We start from the raw sequence: 18,920 nt of genomic DNA on the forward strand, positions 1-18,920 counted from the left end.
TGCAAAACTTTCATCCACTATTTATATATTGTTGTGATTTATTTCCCATGCATCTCCTATGTCCTTTGATGCTAAACCCAGACTTAGCATCTGCTAAAAAGAATTCTGAACATTTTGTGGTGACTGGCAACCTGTGGTGGGCTTGAATTCTAAGAAATACGGTAATTTGTCCAGCTAGCCCCTAAAACCACATAAAAATGAAACATTTAATTAGAGCTGTAATCCTGTTAATATATTAGTCAGTCTTAAATCAACGTAATTCTATTGAAATCTCCTATAACTGAAAGTGCATTATGGATTTGAATGTTTAATGATCTGAAGTGATAAGATTCTTTACGACTTTAAATATTCAAACTCCACCCTCCATGAGTGCATATGGTCACACCCTTCTATATCGCTTTGCTTAAATTAAAACAGGTTTCCCAAACTCTCAGTTCTAAGCATCTAAAACAGCTCAGTGCGTGCAAACAGGAACGCTCTGGATAAGAAGTGTCAGTTCATTTTCCCATATTCTGGGTAAGTTAAGTTAAGACTATTAAGGCTGCTGATGAACAGAAGCAGAAGCTAAATTGACAGAGTCTCCAATGGAAAGACTGGCTGACCAAACAATGTATATTTTGCCCAGCCGTTAACATCAAAAGGCTTTTCCAATTCAATCTTTTAATCTCATTTGCATAATATCACTTTTTATTGTCGATTTTATTCACATTTCTTTGAACTTTTCTCTGAGGAAGATGGGTGATATGTTGGGTTACTAGGGCAACGGGCAATTTTGGTAAATGTACTTGGGCAAGAAGCAATCTTTTGGAGCTAGCAGCAATTCAGTATAATGTGTCATACCTTTCACTTATGTTTTCCAGCTGCGATTCCAGAATCAGAAGTGGGAACCTACTTAATATTTTTTTTCTCCCCTTCAAGTTTGAGATACTGCCTGTGTTAAGAGTCTGCTAATCTAGCAGTTTGTGCATCTGAGATTTATCTTGGTAGAAAGTTCCAAGTTGTGTTATTTCCTCTGCTCTTTCCCAATAAAAGGACTCTCAAATGTAGTATGTGGTGACGTACATGTACTTTGATAATAAATTTACTTTGAACTTTGAACTATAACTCTAATTTTCAATATAGTCTGGAATATAGATTCAATTATTATTACAATTTGTTGTGCGGGGAAAAAAATCTCTTTTTTGCCTAGCTTCTTTGCCAGCTCTTATATCTTATAATTTGTATTGTATTGCAAGTTAATTTCTAGTCATTGAAACAGATCTTCCTTAAAATTCCCAGCCTGAACTGCAGCAGTTGGGATATTTTCAAATCCAACAGATCTGCGTGGTAAGATTAAATTGATAACAATTCAAAAGTTGTCATTCAGCAAGAACCTCTCTTTGCACTTTTTGCCACATGGTTTTGAAACAGCTCATTTGAGGGCTTGTAATCAGAACTTCATATTTTATAATACAATGCAAATTGTGCTCTTGGAAGAAACCCCAGCAATGATATAACGTTCTGCATCTGTTCCAATTTTCATTTCTGTTGTTTGTTTTACACTATTCCTAAAAGTATGAATTATTCCCATTGTATCAAAGTCAACTCTGAGAGATTAAATGGCTATCTTTTACATGTGTGCAGTGTTACTGAAATTGCACCCATGCAGAAGAAAAACAAATAATTCAGGTTCATTATTGTACTTGCCAGATATCCCACCCTGCAAAAACTCATTTCAGGGAGGTAGCACCATCAATTTGCGGAAGACTCCCGGAACTTCCGGGAGAGGTGGGATGTCTGCAATACAGTAGCTCCTTAGCAGCTGGTCAGCTAGTTTAAATAACGTTAGCTATGCTAATGAACGAATGACACCTGTTAAACTCACCTCAACATATCTTTTACAGTCTTAACCCACCGTGGGCAATAGAAAAGTCACTGTTGCAAACAGTGCAGCAAGCAACACTGTCATTATTTTTGACCCCTATTAGGCAGGGGTACACTTTAGTGTAGTCTGGGGTGATGTACGTTTTATGTTTTCTTTTTTTTGGAACACTCTGCATGGCGTGCTCTCGCTCTCTCGTGGTCGCTCGCGCGCTCTCTCATGCTCTTGCTTGCTTTCTCTCGTGCTCTTGCTCTCTCGTGGTCGCTCGTGCGCTCTCTCATGCTCTCGCTTGCTTTCTCTCGCGCGCTCTCTCTCTCGTGGTCGCTCTCGCTCATCAGGGAGCCACTATTCATATGTGGGAGACTCCCGGAACTTCCGGGAGAGGTGGGATGTCTGACTCGCTTATCCTGATCTCGGCACTATCACGAGAGCCCAGGTCCAATTCAAGACCTCCCCACTACAATTGCCTTGAAAGTAAAATGCTCACTCCTCAGCTGTGTATCTTATGACATCAGATTTTAAACTGAGATCCTACCTGCCTATCAGGAAAGCATTAGAGTCCGTGGCAATGCATTGAAGGGCTGCAAAGTGGCTCTTCCAGACAAATGACTCGACATTCCCCATTTGTTGCACGCATGTCTTCCATGAACAAAATCGCTGGTGTGATTCTCAGCCTGGCCACTTCAAAGAGTATCAAATAACTGTTCAATATATCCTGAGCACTTAGCATAATTCCATATAAATGGAAGTTTTGTGAATGACCTGGGAATAGTTTTCCTTGTGTCTGGAAGGTGCAATTGCCAGGTACCTCTCAGTAGCTGCACACTGAGACGGTGACTCAGGTGTACATACAAGCAGGAATCTAAAGATTCCATTACTTTATAGTCCCATGTGTTAGTTATCAGAAAGCATCTTGCCTCCACACTGCTTGTTTGCATTTTGGTTTTCCCCTTCCCACCTCAGGGCCTAGCATTGCCTTTGTATTTCCAGGCTGAATAAACACATGTTGGATAAAGGAATAGATGGACATGTTGGTAAAATTACACAAGTAGGAATGGGAGTTTATGTGAAACATAACCATGAGCCAAGAACAAATGGTCTGTGTTTGTTTTGCAATATATGTGAGTTGTGGATCTGAAATTGAAATAATATGCTTGCACTTTCAGATATTTATTCTTTCTTCTGCATTCTACATGTCTCTGTACAACACACTATGCTGAGCACACTATACTCCACAGGTGCACCAAACCAACCAAGCCACCCTCAGCTGCTTGTCGCAGTGGCGTGGCCAAAAGCAGAGTCGCAACCTGTGGGCAGAGTCAGTGACCAGCTTCTTTCCCTCAATTCCTAAAGCACTTGTATGTCATGCAGCTGAGTGCAATTACTGCTTACATTTGCAAGATCTGTAGAAACTGCTGTAGCAACTTCCAGTGTCCTTATAGACAACATATTGTAATGTTTGCATTCAATTTTGAACAGACAAAATAAATATTTAGCTAATGTAGCAACCTAAAATCAATATTCTTCCATTTTGCAACTTATTTACTTACTATCCATTACACCTGCTGGCATTTAGGGTAGCAGTGAATGTCCTCCATCCCTGTCTGTCCTTGGCCCCTCACCTGTAAAAAGCATTTTTCATTGCTGTGTCCATAACAGTTTTGTTTGACCAGTCAGGGTTGTTAGCCCAGGCTGAACCTCTTAACCTGGAGGATCAAAGGACCACTCTTTATCTGGTCTCTGCTCTTTGACCTGTTTGGCATCGGTGACCCTACCAAGAGTCAAAGCATAGAGCCCTGACTCCAGCTCTCTTGGCACGCCTCCAAATCACGACAAGGTTGTGGTGTTCTTGGAGGATTTTGCAACAGAGTGCCTTAAACTATCTGGTTTAGGTATTAGTCCAATGCAACATACCATAAAAGCTCCCATAGGCCTTTCAGTTCAATGCAGTAAAAAGAACAAACATACAACTGTTTGTTTAATAAGTTTTATTTCTTACATATTTCTAAAGCACTTTTGAAACTGTTCCTACTTGAAAGCCTCTGGACGCTAATTTTTCAATTTATGCATGTTGTCATTTTTTTTCAGATTCACTCTGCCAAACCAGTGACACCTCCCCCTACTATCCTTAGTTGGTTACTGAAACCCACACACTTCTACATGACAGCTGTCACAGCATTTCCTTGATTGATCTATTCGATAGGGACTCCCCCAAAACAACTCCTGGAAGAAAGCCTGCAGCCACTGTCAATCACTGGCACTGAACTCTACTGTCTAATACTGTTTCATTATCGGTGCAACTAACAGGTTCAAGTGTATATCTTTCGATTCCTGTTGCTGCATGCTCGTGAAAGAGTAAAAGGTGACACTAGCATCCAAACTACCAAACTGAATGCTCATAATACAAATGGATCAGGATTTGGATTTATCCTATTCATTAGCAATTACAGATTCAGTGATAATCTATCCTTTTTTTTCAGTCTTCTGTTTCTAGACAGCATTGCTGTTTGGATCTCCCTCTTAATGGCCCTCTGTATAAATTGGTCTCTGGTTTGTGGGCAATTCATAGTTAATTTTCCTGAGTTAGGATTTAACCAGATTAGCAGGATGAAGCTAATCCTGTATGAAGAATGCCATTTTCACTGTGAAGCTGCTTGTGTAATGAAGTTTAATAAATGAAATGCAAGTGGGTGGAAAACTAGTTCAAGGTATTACAGTAGGGCTCAAGGCCTGTTCATACATGATAGTAGGGATCAACATTACAATAGGGCCAAGAATTGGAGTTGGAAGAGTGGAAATATTGATTTTTCAAATTAGATTCTGAAGTGCATACACTAGTGTGGCTGGAAACATGGCCAACCAGTCCTCTACACTTTCCATCTGGACTCTATATGTCCTGGTGAAGGATCTCAACCTGAAACGTTGACTGTTCATTTCCCTCCACAGACTCTGTCCGACCGCTGAGTTCATAGAGCATAACAGCACAGAACAAACCCTTTGGCCCACAATGTTGTGCAGACCTTTCAATCTACTTTTAAGATCAATCTAACCTTTCTGTCCTACATAGTGCTCTATTTTTCTATCATCCATGCTCCTATCTAAGAGCCTCTTAAATGCCCCCAATGTATTTGCCTCCATCACCTCCCCTCCACGAACTCAATCATTCTCAGTGGGGTGAAAAACTTACCTCTGACATCCTCTTACACTTCAATTCCTTAAAATTATGTCCCTCGTATTAGCCAAAGTTTCTGGGTGCCCACTTGATCTCTGCTTCTAATCATTATGTACACCTCTATCAAGTAGCTAATCATCATCTTTTGGGAAAAACCCTAGCTCACTCAATCTATCCTCATATGATATTCTCTCTAATCTGTGCAGCACCCTGATAAAACTCCTCTGCACCCTCTTTAAAACTTCCACATCCTTTCTATAATGAGTTCTTCCAGCTTTTAGTGCATTGCTCCAGATTCCAGCATTTGCAGATTCTTTTAGCTCCTCTACACTCTCCATCAAGGTAGGCTGCCAATTCTTTCCAAACTCTCTCCAAATAGGAACTGTGGCACTAGTTTCCTTAGTTAACTTTGTACTTTGTAAAGAGCTGAGAAATCCCAACTGTATAGTTGAATTGGGAACACGTAACAACTGTATAGTTGAGGGGGGAACTGTATAGTTGAACTGGGAACACGTAACATCTGTATAGTTGAGTCGGGAACTGTATAGTTGAACTGGGAACACCTAACAACTGTATAGTTGAGTCGGGAACTGTATAGTTGAACTGGGAACACCTAACAACTGTATAGTTGAGTCGGGAACTGTATAGTTGAACTGGGAACACCTAACAACTGTATAGTTGAGTCGGGAACTGTATAGTTGAACTGGGAACACGTAACATCTGTATAGTTGAGTCGGGAACTGTATAGTTGAACTGGGAACAACTAACAACTGTATAGTTGAGTCGGGAACTGTATAGTTGAACTGGGAACACCTAACAACTGTATAGTTGAGTCGGGAACTGTATAGTTGAACTGGGAACACGTAACATCTGTATAGTTGAGTCGGGAACTGTATAGTTGAACCGGGAACACGTAACAACTGTATAGTTGAGTCGGGAACTGTATAGTTGAACCGGGAACACGTAACATCTGTATAGTTGAGTCGGGAACTGTATAGTTGAACCGGGAACACGTAACAACTGTATAGTTGAGTCGGGAACTGTATAGTTGAACTGGGAACACGTAACAACTGTATAGTTGAGTCGGGAACTGTATAGTTGAACCGGGAACACCTAACAACTGTATAGTTGAGTCGGGAACTGTATAGTTGAACTGGGAACACGTAACATCTGTATAGTTGAGTCGGGAACTGTATAGTTGAACTGGGAACACCTAACAACTGTATAGTTGAGTCGGGAACTATAGTTGAACTGGGAACACGTAACAACTGTATAGTTGAGTCGGGAACTGTATAGTTGAACTGGGAACACGTAACATCTGTATAGTTGAGTCGGGAACTGTATAGTTGAACTGGGCACACCTAACAACTGTATAGTTGAGTCGGGAACTGTACAGTTGAACTGGGAACACGTAACATCTGTATAGTTGAGTCGGGAACTGTATAGTTGAACTGGGAACACCTAACAACTGTATAGTTGAGTCGGGAACTGTATAGTTGAACTGGGAACACGTAACATCTGTATAGTTGAGTCGGGAACTGTATAGTTGAACTGGGAACACCTAACAACTGTATAGTTGAGTCGGGAACTGTATAGTTGAACTGGGAACACGTAACATCTGTATAGTTGAGTCGGGAACTGTATAGTTGAACCGGGAACACGTAACAACTGTATAGTTGAGTCGGGAACTGTATAGTTGAATTGGGAACACCTAACAACTGTATAGTTGAATCGGGAACTGTATAGTTGAACTGGGAACACCTAACAACTGTATAGTTGAGTCGGGAACTGTATAGTTGAACTGGGAACACCTAACAACTGTATAGTTGAGTCGGGAACTGTATAGTTGAACTGGGAACACGTAACATCTGTATAGTTGAGTCGGGAACTGTATAGTTGAACTGGGAACAACTAACAACTGTATAGTTGAGTCGGGAACTGTATAGTTGAACTGGGAACACCTAACAACTGTATAGTTGAGTCGGGAACTGTATAGTTGAACTGGGAACACGTAACATCTGTATAGTTGAGTCGGGAACTGTATAGTTGAACCGGGAACACGTAACAACTGTATAGTTGAGTCGGGAACTGTATAGTTGAACCGGGAACACGTAACATCTGTATAGTTGAGTCGGGAACTGTATAGTTGAACCGGGAACACGTAACAACTGTATAGTTGAGTCGGGAACTGTATAGTTGAACTGGGAACACGTAACAACTGTATAGTTGAGTCGGGAACTGTATAGTTGAACCGGGAACACCTAACAACTGTATAGTTGAGTCGGGAACTGTATAGTTGAACTGGGAACACGTAACATCTGTATAGTTGAGTCGGGAACTGTATAGTTGAACTGGGAACACCTAACAACTGTATAGTTGAGTCGGGAACTATAGTTGAACTGGGAACACGTAACAACTGTATAGTTGAGTCGGGAACTGTATAGTTGAACTGGGAACACGTAACATCTGTATAGTTGAGTCGGGAACTGTATAGTTGAACTGGGCACACCTAACAACTGTATAGTTGAGTCGGGAACTGTACAGTTGAACTGGGAACACGTAACATCTGTATAGTTGAGTCGGGAACTGTATAGTTGAACTGGGAACACCTAACAACTGTATAGTTGAGTCGGGAACTGTATAGTTGAACTGGGAACACGTAACATCTGTATAGTTGAGTCGGGAACTGTATAGTTGAACTGGGAACACCTAACAACTGTATAGTTGAGTCGGGAACTGTATAGTTGAACTGGGAACACGTAACATCTGTATAGTTGAGTCGGGAACTGTATAGTTGAACCGGGAACACGTAACAACTGTATAGTTGAGTCGGGAACTGTATAGTTGAACCGGGAACACGTAACATCTGTATAGTTGAGTCGGGAACTGTATAGTTGAACCGGGAACACGTAACAACTGTATAGTTGAGTCGGGAACTGTATAGTTGAACTGGGAACACGTAACATCTGTATAGTTGAGTCGGGAACTGTATAGTTGAACTGGGAACACCTAACAACTGTATAGTTGAGTCGGGAACTATAGTTGAACTGGGAACACGTAACAACTGTATAGTTGAGTCGGGAACTGTATAGTTGAACTGGGAACACGTAACATCTGTATAGTTGAGTCGGGAACTGTATAGTTGAACTGGGCACACCTAACAACTGTATAGTTGAGTCGGGAACTGTATAGTTGAACTGGGAACACGTAACATCTGTATAGTTGAGTCGGGAACTGTATAGTTGAACTGGGAACACGTAACAACTGTATAGTTGAGTCGGGTACTGTATAGTTGAACTGGGAACACGTAACATCTGTATAGTTGAGTCGGGAACTGTATAGTTGAACTGGGAACACCTAACAACTGTATAGTTGAGTCGGGAACTATAGTTGAACTGGGAACACCTAACAACTGTATAGTTGAGTCGGGAACTGTATAGTTGAACTGGGAACACGTAACATCTGTATAGTTGAGTCGGGAACTGTATAGTTGAACTGGGCACACTTAACAACTGTATAGTTGAGTCGGGAACTGTATAGTTGAACTGGGAACACGTAACAACTGTATAGTTGAGTCGGGAACTGTATAGTTGAACTGGGAACACGTAACATCTGTATAGTTGAGTCGGGAACTGTATAGTTGAACTGGGAACACGTAACAACTGTATAGTTGAGTCGGGAACTGTATAGTTGAACTGGGAACACGTAACAACTGTATAGTTGAGTCGGGAACTGTATAGTTGAACTGGGAACACCTAACATCTGTATAGTTGAGTCGGGAACTGTATAGTTGAACTGGGAACACCTAACAACTGTATAGTTGAGTCGGGAACTGTTTAGTTGAACTGGGAACACGTAACATCTGTATAGTTGAGTCGGGAACTGTATAGTTGAACTGGGAACACGTAACATCTGTATAGTTGAGTCGGGAACTGTATAGTTGAACTGGGAACACGTAACAACTGTATAGTTGAGTCGGGAACTGTATAGTTGAACTGGGAACACGTAACATCTGTATAGTTGAGTCGGGAACTGTATAGTTGAACCGGGAACACGTAACAACTGTATAGTTGAGTCGGGAACTGTATAGTTGAACTGGGAACACGTAACAACTGTATAGTTGAGTCGGGAACTATAGTTGAACTGGGAACACCTAACAACTGTATAGTTGAGTCGGGAACTGTATAGTTGAACTGGGAACACGTAACAACTGTATAGTTGAGTCGGGAACTATAGTTGAACTGGGAACACCTAACAACTGTATAGTTGAGTCGGGAACTGTATAGTTGAACTGGGAACACGTAACATCTGTATAGTTGAGTCGGGAACTGTATAGTTGAACTGGGCACACCTAACAACTGTATAGTTGAGTCGGGAACTGTATAGTTGAACTGGGAACACGTAACATCTGTATAGTTGAGTCGGGAACTGTATAGTTGAACTGGGAACACGTAACAACTGTATAGTTGAGTCGGGAACTGTATAGTTGAACTGGGAACACCTAACATCTGTATAGTTGAGTCGGGAACTGTATAGTTGAACTGGGAACACCTAACAACTGTATAGTTGAGTCGAGAACTGTATAGTTGAACTGGGAACACGTAACATCTGTATAGTTGAGTCGGGAACTGTATAGTTGAACTGGGAACACGTAACATCTGTATAGTTGAGTCGGGAACTGTATAGTTGAACTGGGAACACGTAACAACTGTATAGTTGAGTCGGGAACTGTATAGTTGAACTGGGAACACCTAACATCTGTATAGTTGAGTCGGGAACTGTATAGTTGAACTGGGAACACCTAACAACTGTATAGTTGAGTCGGGAACTGTATAGTTGAACTGGGAACACCTAACATCTGTATAGTTGAGTCGGGAACTGTATAGTTGAACTGGGAACACCTAACAACTGTATAGTTGAGTCGGTGCCCACATAGCCGCAGCAGCAGCAGGAAGGCAATCAGCACTGATAATTGCATCTATGGCCTCTCTTGTTATGGCTCATACCTGGTAGAAAAGCTCCAAAGCCAGACTGCCACCCATTGAAGCCCTGTGATGTTTCCAGCACAAGTTTATCTTCCACAAGTGGTGGTGCCCCTTGGAATCATGGTGGTTTGGTTGCGTGCACAGATAGGGCCGGGACGATAGTGTAGTGGTTAGCACAATGTTCTACAGCACCAGTGACCGGGATTCAATTCCCGCCGCTGCCTGTAAGGAGTTTGTACATTCTCCCTGTGACTGTGTGGGTTTCCTCTGGGTGCTCTGGTTTCCTCCCACAGTCCAAAGACGTACCGGTTGGTAGGTTAATTGGTCATTGTAAATTAGGCCGGGATTAAATTGGGGGTGTCGCTGGGCGCCGCAGCTCGAAGACTCTATTCTGCGCTGTATCTCAATAAATAGGCTGCTGGGGAAAGCTATCTCCTCGAGTGGTTTTGAAGGCTGCAGAAGCACAATGTGTCAGCCTTCATTTCTGCTTGAATGCCTGTCCGTCATCCAAATGTTGGTCACAGGTAATTGGTTGTTCATTGTCATAGGGACAGTGAAAAGCTTTTGTCTGCATGCTGTCCAGACAGCTCATTCCATGCATAAGCACATTGAGGTGGAACAAAGGGAAAACAGAATGCAGGATATAGTGTTACCGTTGCAGAGAAAGTGCAGCGCAGTTATCTACAACAGAGGAGTCCTCCACACAATGGGACCTTCATGTGAGATTAGGATGGTCTGTGTGGGCAGCCTCTGTAAGCAGCTGCCAGGACAGTGATGGGCCCAGATCAGATTCTTCACTTAGGCCCCCAAGAAGCTACTCTTTCCTCATGTCTAATGAGGAAGGGTTGAATGAGCTAGGGCTTTTCTCTTTGGAGCAAAGAAGAGTGAAATATGACTTGGAGGTTACAAGATGATAAGAGGTATATATAGAGTGGACAGCCAGTGCCTTTTTCCCCAGAGTGGAAATGGCTAATGTGAGAGGACATATTTTTTAAGGTGATTGGCAGAAAGTACGGGGGGGGGGGTGATGTCAGAGGTAAGATTTTTTTTACCCAGAGAATGGTGCTTGCGTGGAATGTGTTGCCAGGGTTGGTGGTGGGGCAAATACATTAGAGACATATAATAGACTCTTTGATAAACTCATGGGATGAAATAAAATTGGAGGGATATGCAGGAGGGAAGCATTAAAATGATCTTGGTTAAAAGGTCGACACAACATCATGTGTTAAAAGGCCTGTACTGTGCTGTACTGTTCTATGTTAAATTGGCCACTATGTCAGGACCAACTTTCACAGGGGGCTTCAAACACTGCTGTTTCCAAGGGGTGAGTGCTTCTGTGATATTAGATGAGCGGGGCTCGGGAGCCATAACAAAATATTTTAAAGTTTGACCTTGTTCATTCCCGATTCAGCTGCAAAATGTATTCATAAAGAAATGAGACATTGAAAGTGAGTTAAAGGCTATAAAATTTGATAAAGCTGCTCATTAACTGCTTCAATAAAATGCAGGAGGAGAGAAAAACACTTGTAGCCACTCTGATAAAATGGCAGAGGGAACCCCAGGTGTTTGGCAGCCTGTTCTGCAGCCTTCTCCCTTACTTGTGTCAGTCTGTCCCTTGTCACTGGTTGCGACCCCAGCCTAGAGCGATATACTCTGTCCTTGCACAAAGGAGCAGCTCTTTTTTTAATACCCTTCCAGTCCCCTACCTTGTACTTTTCATTCAGTCATGGCACCAATCTATACCTTTTTATCTCTCATAACTTTTAGCCTTGACAGAGATGGCATATTTTTCAAAAGGATATCTTTTCCACTGTTATCTAATCTAAAGCCTACATACTGCTGTACATTCCCGAAGTATTACCACATTTCCAAGTTGATACAATTTTGTGTTACACATTTTTGCACGTATGAAGAAGGAATCAAATAGGACTGCTGGGAAAAAAACTAATTCTCTCCTTAAAGGAATGAATCAGTCAGCATGGATATTTTTAACATTCTGTATGCTCTATGATTGCATGAATACTGAATGTGTTCTTCTCAGATGGTCTCCCATTCAAGTCCTGACCATAAGACATAGGAGCATAATTAGACCATTCGGCCCATCGTGTCTGCTCCACATTCCATCGTGGCTGATTTATTATCCCTCTCAACCCCTTTCTCCTGCCTTCTCACTGTAAGCTTTGGCACCCTTAATAACCAAGAACCTGTCAACCTCTGCTTTAAATTCATCCTCATCTCCATTCTAGAGGGACTGGTGTAACATGAACAAAGTCACTGGAGAGATGCAACTGGTAGATATAAAAGTAGTCTTTTATTCAACAAGATGAGACACTCTCTGGAGGAAAAGGTCTCTTTGAGCCAACATTATATGACATTTTATATGATAAAGATCAAGATTCATGATTCATTTATTCTCAAAGAATGTATAAATTATACAACCTTGAGAGTTGCTTGCTCACAGAAACCTGAAAGAACCCAACTAAAAAAAAGAATAAAAATAAAAATAAAAGACCAACACTCAATGTGCAAGAGAAAGAAAAAAATATGTAAATCATGCAAACAATTGAAGTGCTGGTGCGTGGTCAAGTGGTTAAGGCGTTGGTCTAGTGATCTGAAGGTCGCTAGTTTGAACCTCAACCGAGGCAGTGTGTTGTGTCCTTGAGCAAGGTACTTAACCACACATTGCTCTGCGACGACACCGGTGCCAAGCTGTATCAGCCCTAGTGCCCTTCCCTTGGACAACATCGGTGTTGTGGAGAGGGGAGACTTGTAGCATGAGCAACTGCCGGTCTTCCATACAACCTTGCCCAGGCCTGCGCCCTGGAAACATTCCAAAGGCGCAAATCCATGGTCTCACGAGACTAACGGATGCCTATTAATTGAAGTAAACAACAGCATTCCGAACCAAAAAATAAGCTCAGATCCGAACCCCGGAGTAAGACAGTTCTATAGTTACAATGCTTCCTTTGAACTACAAATAATTTTCACAACTCCTTCTTTGCACCCACTCTCCAGACTCCCAACATGAATGCTAATCAGCATTGTCTGGTTTTTAATTAACTGATGTACACGGCTCCAGGAAACTATTGTCCAGGCCTGCATTTTACATTTAATCTACAATCCACATTCAGGTCTAAAGATTGGTTGCTGAAATTAATATTTGCTATATACCCTAATTTTAGAATATGCTCTAACTGGGATGTCCTTCTATTCTGAGGCTGTGCCCTCTGGTCCTGATCCCACTATTAGAAACATCCTCTCCACATTCACTCTATCTAGACCTTTCAATATCTGATAGGTTTCAGTGAGATTCCGCCTCATTCTTCTAAACTTTATTGAGTATAGGCCCAGAGCCATCAAACACTCCCATTATGTTAACCCTTTCATTCCCTGGATAATTATTGTGAACCTCCTCTGGACCCTCTCCAATGCCAGCATATCCTTTCTTAGATAAGGGAACTAAAACTGCTCACAGTACTTCAAGTGTGGCTTGACCAATGCCTTATAAAGCCTCAGCACTACATCCTTGCTTTTATATTCTAGTCCTCTCAAAAGGAATGCCAGCATTGCATTTGTCTTCCTTACTACCAACTGAATCTGCAAGTTAACCTTTAGGGAATCCTGCACTAGGACTTCCAGGTCCATTTGCGCCTCCAGACCAGACCTCACTCTGCTGAGTGCTCACAGGGAGAAAGGCAAGAACACTGATCCATTGCTGACAAGTCATCATATTGGAAGGGATCAAGTGGCCAACAGGCAATCAGGGATGAGGTGCATTTCACCATCCAGTATTGCAGATTAAATGCACAGATGCAAAGAGTTCAGTTTATATCTGCCCACGAACTAAATGCCGACGATCAGATGCACTGATATTGCCCTTCGTGCGTGACTGCAACTAAGTAGTGTTTTGTTTCCGTTCCTATGACTTCAGTTGATCCAAGTCTCCATGGGATTTCAAATCCTGAGTGCAAAAAAAAAGAATCTGGTTTGTCAGAGACCTCATTAAATAAATCCTAATGCAACTCAGAGATTTTCTGCTTAGACCTAAGCCCTTAAAATCCTGTTAGAGGAACACATTGTTTTTAAAAAGGAATCCCTTTGAGGCTGCTCAGAAGCCACAGTGTATAAATGTATTTGCTAAGGAGCTTTAACGCTTTCCGTGACCTTGTATTCCTGCTCATTTTCATTTTGTCATTCAGACTATGATTTACGTTGTGCCACGCTGTGATCTGCATGTCCCTAAAGGACAGCCGATTCTGAATACAAGAAATAAGAGTAGGAATGGGTTATTTGCTCCCTGGAGGCTGCTTTGCATTTGTTAAGATCGTGGCTGATCTGATAGTTGGTCTCACTCCACCTTTTCACCTGCTCCCCATAACCCTCAATTCCCTTGAAGTCTAAACATCTGACAATCTCAGTCTTGAATATAATTAATGACTTGGCCTCCAAAGCTCTCAGCCCTGAAGAGAACTCATTCCTTCATATCTCAGGCTTCAATGCTGACACTTTTTCCAATCCTCACAGTGCATTGCATCAGGAAGACTAACCGTACGGTCAAGGATTCCTACCACCCTGGTCATTCCCTTTTCTCTCTTCTACCTTTTGGGTGGAGATACAGGAGCTTGAAAGCCTAGACCTCCTAACTCAAGAACAGCTTCTCTCCACTGCTATCAGATTTCTGAACCAATCAGAATCAGAGTTATTATCACTGACTTAGATTACATGAAATCTGTTGTTTTGCGGCTGCAGTACAGTACAAAGATGTAAAATTACCATAAATTACAAAAGTAAATAAATAGTCAAAAAAAATAGAAATAACAAGATAGTCTTCATATAAATGGGACAGTTTGCACCTGCTTTTTACAAAAAGTGCTTAGAAACAATTTTACAATTTCAGAATGTTACAACTACAGCACTTTCACTCTATTTGCAACAGGCAGGATTTAGTTGGTGACCACCCATTTTAATTCTGCTTCCCTTTCCCATTCCGTCAGTCCATGCCTCCTTTATTGCCACAATGAGGCTGCTGTCAGTTTGGAGGAGTGACACCTCATATTCTGTCTGGGTAGGCTCCAACCTGACATCGATTTCTCTAACTTCCGATAATTTCTGCCCCTCCCCCTTCTCTCTTTTTCCAATCCCCATTCTGGCTTGCTTCTTACCCTCACCTGCCTATCACCTCCCTCTGGTCCCCCTCCTCCTTCCCATTATCACATGGTTCACTCTCCTTTCCTATCAGATTCTTCCTTCTTCAGCCTTTTCCCATTTCCACCTATCGCCTCCCCGTTTCTTACTTCTTCCCCCCCTCCCCCAACCACCTACCTTCCTCTTCACCTGACTTCACTTATCTCCTGCCAGCTTATATGCCTTCCCCTCTTCCTCCTCCCCCCACCCCACCGACATTCTTATTCTGGCTTTTTGCCCTTCCTTTCCGGCCCTGATGAAGGGTCTTGTCTCAAAATGTTGACTGTTTATTGGAGGTTTCATGCCACTAACCCCAAGTGAACCCCCTATCTGAACGTTTGCTGGCATTTAGTAATCATTCTGGTGACAGAGGGAAATTTGTGTTGTAGGATATTCAGTTATGGCAACCTCAGAATCTGGGGCTTTACCATCATTGTAGGAAATTTTCTTGGAAGATCATTAGCTGCCCTAACTGAATGTCTTGTCAGAAAAGGCTGGTAACGCAGACAACGTGGTTCGGGAAAAAGATCATCATGTTTGGATGAATTCCTTCAAGAGTTTACCGGGCTGATGCAGGTGACACAAATATTGCACATTTGGTCTTTCTGAAAGCTTTTGACAAGGTTCATCACAACTGGTAACTAAGCAAGACCTTTGTTGGAAAGGGAATGGGATGCATTGTGCAGCTTTCATTAGTAGTGGCCAGTCTACGTTAATGGAAACCAGTTACTAATTAGGGATCTATACCAGAGCAATTACTCTTTGCAATCCATCTTAGTGACGTAATAAATGGTATTGCTTTACTATTTCCACATGTGCCATTGTCTATAAGATGATGAGAGGCATTGATCATGTGGGTAGTCTGAGGCTTTTTCTCAGGGCTGAAATGGCTAACATGAGAGGACACAATTTTAAGGTGCTTGGAAGTAGGTGTCGGGAGTAAGTTTTTTATGCAGAGAGTGGTGAGTGCGTGGAATAGGCTATTGGTGATGGTGGTGGAGGCGGATACGATAGGGTCTTTTAAGAGACTCCTGGACAGGTACATGGAGCTTAGAAAACTAGAGGGCTATGGGTGACCCTAGATAATTTCTAAGGTAAGGACATGTTCGGCACAGCTTTGTGGGCCAAAGGGCCTGTATTGTGCTGTAGGTTTTCTATGTTTCTACGATACAGTGAAGAAGTTGGCTTGCATATTGCTCATATAGATAAATCATTACACAGAAAATATTCTGCAGATGCTGGGGTCAAATCAACACTCACAACCTGATCCTGTTGAAGGGTTCCGGCCCGAAACATTGACTGATCGTTTCCACGGATGCTGCCCGACCTGCTGAGTTCCTCCAGCGTGTAGTGAAATCATTACACAGTGCATTTGGTAATGGTACGCACTGCAGTCTCATGCATTGGTGGTGAAGGGAGTGAATGCTGAGGGGAGAAGATGAGGTGCTAGTCAAGTGGCTGCTTTGTTGAGACTGGTATTGAGCTTCTTGCACCCCAAGCATGTGGAGAGTGTTTTGTCACATACCTAACTCTCCTGACTTGTGCCTGGTAGATGTTGGAAAGACCTGGAGGTGTCAGGAGAAAAGTCATTTGCAACAGGTTACCCAGCCTCCAAACTGCTCTTGGGAACATTGTGTTCATGTGGCTGGTCCGGATGAATTTCTGGACAACGGTAACCCCAACAACATGAATGCCATTTAATGTCATAGAAACATAGAAACCTCCCATCAACATTCTTCAGTTCTTTTCTGCATGGGGTGTATCCAGCTCAGCTGTTCTTTATGGTGGTATTTTCTACATATGCCAGTAAATTCCACACTCAGTGGGAGGAAAAAGATCGCTGATTTTGATCAGATTACCCAATGTGGCTGACTGGCTCCACTTGACTATGCATTTTGTTTGAATTGAACGATCTTTATTGTCATTATACATAGGTACGATGAAACTCTGTTTGGCTTCCTCTCAGGCAATTAAATAAAGCGGTAGATAAAAACAAGACAGTAATAGAAAAACAGTCTTAAATAGATAAGTAGCAGAAAATAATTTGTAGCAGCACCAGAATATCACAGTAATGCACAAAGTGCTGTTAGTGCAAGTATTTGAGTGCTTGTGTATGCAGGTGTGTGCTCACAGTTTCAGTCATTGTTCTGTGGGAGTGGTGTGATGGATCAAAGTGTTGCTGAAGCAGTGTGTTAGCACCTTAAAGAAAATTGGTGTAAAAATTCTCTTTAAGATATTTCTTTAAACTGTCTTAACCTCTGATGCAGGGGTTCCCAACCATTTTTATGCCATGGACCAATACCATTAAGCAAGGGGTCTATTGTCCCCAGGTTGGGATCCCCTGCTCTAATGAATACATTAGTACATTGAGATCCAGCTTTCCCCAATCTCATGCAGAAGGATAAATGGTGCCATTTATTCTCGGGTCCAAATAAGGTCCTGAATAAGGAAGCCCTTGGAGCCCTTCAAACGTTTATAACAGTTCTTTAATCTACTTGCAGAATTAGTCATTTCCTGTAACTCACAGTCAGCTGAGAATCTTGTGTGAGAGATTAGTAAGCAATTACTATTAGATTATCATCTAATCAGTGGTCAGAAGTGTCAAATACGTTATATGCAGTTTCAAAATACAAATTGCACAACCAGACATGACTAGTGAAGCAGTCGTGAGCTGCATTTGATTAAAAATAGAAGAACAACTTGAAATTGTAAGTTTTAAACTAGTAAAGTCTTAGGTATCTTTTGACTTCAATGTTAGGAGACCATTTTCCCACATTCAGACAAAGCATGTTTGATTGCACACACATTTCCTTGACAGTTCGTGAATCACCACAGGTAAACACTGTTTCTGTTACTCATTTTGTTTTGGTAGTTCTGAATGAGGAGCAAGAGTGGTCATTTGGCCCTTGAGCCTGTTCCATCATTCAATAAGAAGATAGCAGTAACATCAGCCCTGCATTCCAACCTAACCATGTCAACATGTCATCCTACTGCCAACAATCTAACTACTTTCACCTTAAAAGTAGTCATAGTCATAGTTATAGGACAATAAAACACAAAAACAGGCCCTTTGGCCCATCTAGTCCATGCCAAAATAATATTCTGCCTAGTTCCACGGACCCGCACCTGGACCCCACAGTCCTCCATAACCCTCCTGCCCATGTACCTATCCAAATTTCTCTTAAATGTTGAAATTGAATCCACATCCAGCACTTCCGCTGGCAGCTCATTTCACACTCTCACCATCCTCTGAGTGAAATTCACCTCAGGTTCCCCTTAAGTATTTCACCTTTCCCCCTTAATCTATGACCTCTTGTTCTAGTTTTTACCCAACTTCAGTGGAAAAAGCCTGCTTGCATTTCAAAGTTTAAAGTAATTTATTATCAAAGTACATCACAATATACAAGCCTGAGATTCACTTTTTGTGGGCATTCACAATATATACTAAATAGAATCAATGAAGGACCACACCTGGTCAATGTGCAAAAGACAACAAACTGTGCAAATACAAAAAGAAATAATAATTAAGCAATAAATATCAAGAACATGAGATGAAGAGTCCTTGAAAGTAAGTCCATGGGATGTGGGAACAGCTCAGTGATGGGGTGAATGAAGTTGAGTGAAGTAATTCCCTCTCGTTCAAGAACCTGATGGCTGAGGGGTAATAGCTCTTCCTGGACATGGTGCTGTCGGTCCTGAGGCTCCTGTATCTTCTTCC

At 41.9% G+C, this 18,920-nt stretch overlaps 1 protein-coding gene across 1 annotated transcript in view; it reads left to right on the forward strand.

Moving 5' to 3' along the window:
- The first annotated feature begins 304 nt into the window (after positions 1-304).
- The window catches only part of rdh5 (retinol dehydrogenase 5 (11-cis/9-cis)), a 38,838-nt gene continuing 20,222 nt past the window's right edge, over positions 305-18,920 (forward strand). The window contains exon 1 of the mRNA XM_063037754.1: positions 305-516. The gene's annotated coding sequence lies outside the window, so the exon portion shown is untranslated. The remainder of the gene's footprint in view (positions 517-18,920) is intronic.

Source organism: Mobula hypostoma, chromosome X1, assembly GCF_963921235.1.
Source record: "Mobula hypostoma chromosome X1, sMobHyp1.1, whole genome shotgun sequence".
Classification (NCBI taxonomy): Eukaryota; Metazoa; Chordata; class Chondrichthyes; order Myliobatiformes; family Myliobatidae; genus Mobula; species Mobula hypostoma.